Genomic DNA, 4,758 nt, shown 5'->3' with positions numbered 1-4,758 from the left:
CCACTGCAACCACTCCAACAATCTGGGTCCTCATTTTACCGACCTCGGAAGGATGGAAGGCTGAGTCGACCTTGAGCCGGTCAGGATCAAACTCCAGACAGTGGGCATAGTTAGCCTGCAACACAGTATTCCAACCACTGCACCACTGCAACCACTCCAACAATCTGGGTCCTCATTTTACCGACCTCGGAAGGATGGAAGGTTGAGTCGACCTTGAGCCGGCAAGGATCAAACTCCAGACAGTGGGCATAGTTAGCCTGCAACACAGCATTCCAACCACTGCACCACTACAGCTCAAACAGGAGACCCTGCCTATATCATTCCGGACAACTGACTGTCCAATGTGATGATGTTAACTTAGTTTGGGTAATGAAACATCTGCAAGAAAACAACCAAGTTCAGAAAGCACCAAGGGCACGGTGTCGAGAGTGACACGCCATGATATTTTGGATGACTGACTCTCATTCACCAACTTTTAAAGGGTTTAAAGGGTGTTAGTAGGATACATGTGTCAAAAGATTAACTTGGGGTTCCAACTTAATCCGGGGTTGTGCGGGAGCAAATTGAAATGAAATCCAGACATGCTGTGAGGAAAGGAGATTTATTTATTCCCAAAAGCAAAGAGGTTTCCCCGTGGGTGGAGCTACAGGGGAAATGGGGTACAAAGAGCTTGTTTTATAGTCAGATTGGTTCTGCATGTGGATCTTGAAGGGTGTGCTGGTTCTAGGGTGACACTTGAGGGACATGTCATGGGTAGGTGGTATGTGTCATCTGTAATGGTTTATTCTGGTGAAGATGCAGTTCCACCGGGTGGCCGTTTTAATTAACTATTTATGTATACAGACCTTCTTCGATGTGTGGATTAAGTCAGGGTATCTCATTTGGGGGTTCAAGGAAATCTGAGTTGAAGACGTTCCCTGGTTTGCCATTTTTACTTGATTAACTTCGTTTTAGCTTAACTGCCAATTATCTAGCAGAGACAGGATTCTCAGTCTATTGTCAATTCGGTTAATATTTAAGGGAAGATCGAGACAGTATGAGGAACAAAATATATTTTGATTTAAAACTTCCCACATGAGAAGGAATACGAAGATCGGCGGACGTGGCTTTGGGCTTCTTGCAATACAAAAGTATGAATTGCGTAGATCAAGGGTGTCAAACTCAATTTCATTGAGGGCCACATCAGCATTGCAGTTGCCCTCAGGGGGCCGGGTGGGTATGGCCAGGGTGGGCGTGGCCTACTGAGTGGGCATGGCTAGAGTGCGTATGGCCTACTGAGTGGGCATGGCCAGCTCTACATGGTTCGCATCAAGGGTGCCTATGGGGGCCTGGGCAGGAGTGGGACAGATCTGAGGGTCTCTGGCAGAAGGAGGGTCTCTGGGCCAGGGCCAAGGCAGTGGGGACCGTTCCCTCACTGTTTCCAGGATGGCTTCACAAGCCACATGAAACCACTTCGCAGGCCAGATCCGGCCCCCGGGCCTTGTGTTTGACATGTCTGGCGTAGATACTTCACTTTAGTGTGTGTGAATGAGGCTTTAAGTATCTAATAAATGTGTGGATCCTCTCTGCTTTCCAATGAAATATGGAAATTCGGATTGGAGTTAGATGATTTTCTCTCATTTTTCCAGATGACTTTCTTACTCCCTCTAGCAGCCAGATTCTACTACAAAAACCATAGGGGAATTTGAACTGGCAACTTAATTTTGGAGGTGGAGAAGGTTGAGGATTCCAGGTTTCCAAGTCATGACACACACTTTGGAACGTTTAAGAAATAGCCTCAATAAAATAGTTTTGGCTTGGAGATACAATCCAGGATGACTTGTCTACACAACAAATAAAACATGCCCAGTGAAGAAAATTTGTACCCTGCTGTTTGCAGGGGCAAAAAGGCTAGTGGGAGTGTCTGAACTTGACAAGTTAGCAAAGCAGAACAGATATTTTTATTAGGAAACCAGAAAGAAAAACAATGAGGCTGCAGCCAAACTAAAGGCTACTTAAATTACTTTTTACAAGTAAGTCCTTGACTTACGACCACAATTCAGCCCCAAATTTCTAAATGAGTCAGTTTCTAAATTGCTAAATGAGTCAGTTGTTAAGTGAGTTTTGCCTCATTTTACGATCTTTCTTGCCAGAGTGCTTAAATGAATCACTGGAGTTGTTAAGTTAGTAGCACGGTTGTTAAGTGAATTTGGCTTCCCCATTGACTTTTCTCGTCAGAAGATCCCAAAAGGTGATCACTTGAGCCCGGGATATTGCAACGGTCATAAATATGAGTCAGTTACCAAGTGGCTGAATTCTGATCACGTGACCATAGGGATGCTGCAACGATCATAAGTGTGAAAAATAGTCATAAGTCACTCTTTCCTAGGCTGTTGTAACTTTGGATGACCACTAAACAAACTGTGGTCACATGGACAAAAATTTGGACACTTGGTAACTGCCTGCATTATGACAATTGCGGCATCCTGGGGTCGTGTGATGCCCTTTTGTGACATTCTGGCAAGCAAAGTCAACAGGGAAGCCAGATTCACTTAACAACTGTGTTACTAACTTAACAACTGCAGTGAATCACTGAAAAACTATGGTTGGAAAGGACGTAAAAAAGAGCAAAATTCACTTCACATCTTGCTTAGCAAATTTTGGGCTGCCTGTAATAAGAGATGAAATGGCCTGGATTTTGTAGGCAACCAAGAGAAAAAGAAATTACAAACATTCTATAAGTTCTTCATTGAAAGACTCTGGTTACTGGACAAGAATTGCTTCAAAAGTTCTTGGGTGCATCTAGCAGCGGGCGGGCGAGCATTATCGTGAACCAACACCACACTGGAAGTCAGCACGCCCCAACGCTAGATGGCTTGTTATGGATGGCTTGTCTGAGTTTTCATAATGTTTCACAGTAGACCTCTGAACTGATGGTCAAACCACACTCCATGAACTTCACTAGCTGTACTCCTTTGACATCTTCACATGTGGCAGTGAAGTGTGGTGTTGGTTCATGATAATGCTCGCCCGCACACCGCTAGACGCACCCAAGAACTTTTGAAGCAGTTCTGTTGGGATGTTCTTGATCACCCTCCCCCTATAGCCCAGATTTGGTGCCGAGCGATGACTACTAAGGAATTTCACACCTAATGTAAGACATTATGACAAGTGCCTCATCTCGAATGGTGATTATGCCAAAAAGTAATGTAATTTTGTAGTTTTATAATGTGTATAATAAAAGTTCTGTGTCTGTGAGTGTCTGTCATTGATAACCAAACAGAGGTTTATTTCCTAATTGCCCTCGAATTTGTGGCTCAGAATTGAACTGTGTTGGTCATGAAACGTCTGCAAGAAAACAGCCAAGCTCAGAGAGTACCAACGACCCCAGAGCAACAATTTTGGAAAGTCAAACGACAAGAACTCTGTAAGAAAGCCTTGGTGTCATGGGGTCCATGGTGCTCTCTGAGCTTGTTTTTTTTTTTTTGCAGACATTTCTTTGCCAAACTAGCTGACATCATGAGGGCTAGTAGAGAGTGGGGCAAACCAATAGTATATAAAATGAGAGCAAACCTCACATTAAGCGAAAGCATTGTGGACTCTGATTTCCCTCTTATTTTTTAAGGTCATCAGAAGTATATCCACTTCTTCCGAGAAACTCTGGTGGATGATACCGCAATCAATACAGTGATTGTATTGCTAAGTAATAAAATATTGGCTCAATTTCTATGCAAGACTATATTTAATGTAGGATCTAAATCTGTCCTTTGTTTTCCCAGTGATCTCTCTCTCTCTCTCTCTCTCTCTCTCTCTCTCTCTCTCTCTCTCTCTCTCTCTCTCTCTCTCTCTCTTGAAGAAAGGGCTTCTGTTTTTCTTCCTGATTTTCAGCATGCTTTTAAATTTTTTCAGATTCCTTATGATTATTTTTAAAACATCTTTATCACTGCAAAAAGTGGGAGGGTTTAGTTTTGGCTTCCTCTCAATCAGTTCCTTTAGCTGCTCTGTATCGGATCTAAAAAAGATTCACTGGAAAAGTTCCATCTTAATGTTTTTAATCCCAAGAGGAAATTTTAGGTGGGGTTTCTCCGGTGAAACTTTTTCAGAGAGAGATAGTAATGGAATGAGACAGGCAATTTGTATGCACAAATGAACTGCTTTCAGTGGAGAATTTCACTGTGACTTTTCATTTTTGCCTTTGCCTTAAAATTGGGTGGGAATGTTAAAAAAAAAAAAGGAGGAAGATGAAATTTTTCAGCATGCCACTAGTTTTTTTTTATCTATGAAAATATTTCAGTGTTTCCAAAAGCGGGCTTGAAGCCAATACTGAGGTCAGGAAACATGAATTTAATGGGTGCAAGGCTTTAAGTCTGATAAAAGTAACCTCAATCTCTGCTCAAAGGGGGGGGGAATAAATGCTTGCAACAACAGGTTTTTTTTCTGGGTTAGCGCGATCATAATTTCATTTGGATGAAAAATGTCTCTGCTGTGCTTAAAAGAAATAAACAGATTGCTTTCTTCAGATTATTCATTATACAGACTCTTTTGATCCCTGCAGACTTGGCCTCTAAAAAAAAATCATTGAGGCTGTTGTGTGTATCACTGGGAAAATATAAATCTTACAGGACAACTGGCATTGCAAAAATGTATCTACGGTGAAGTTAAGTTGTTCTAGTAAACGGCAGTCTAAAACAAAAATTTCCAAGTTCGCATCAATTTAATAAAATGCAAACGCCATATAGCAAACTTTTTTTTTAACTGTACTATTGCAATGTTTTCCTG

This window comes from Vipera berus, assembly GCF_964194415.1.
Source record: "Vipera berus genome assembly, chromosome: 3".
Classification (NCBI taxonomy): domain Eukaryota; kingdom Metazoa; phylum Chordata; class Lepidosauria; order Squamata; family Viperidae; genus Vipera; species Vipera berus.
This window is presented reverse-complemented; position numbering follows the sequence as displayed.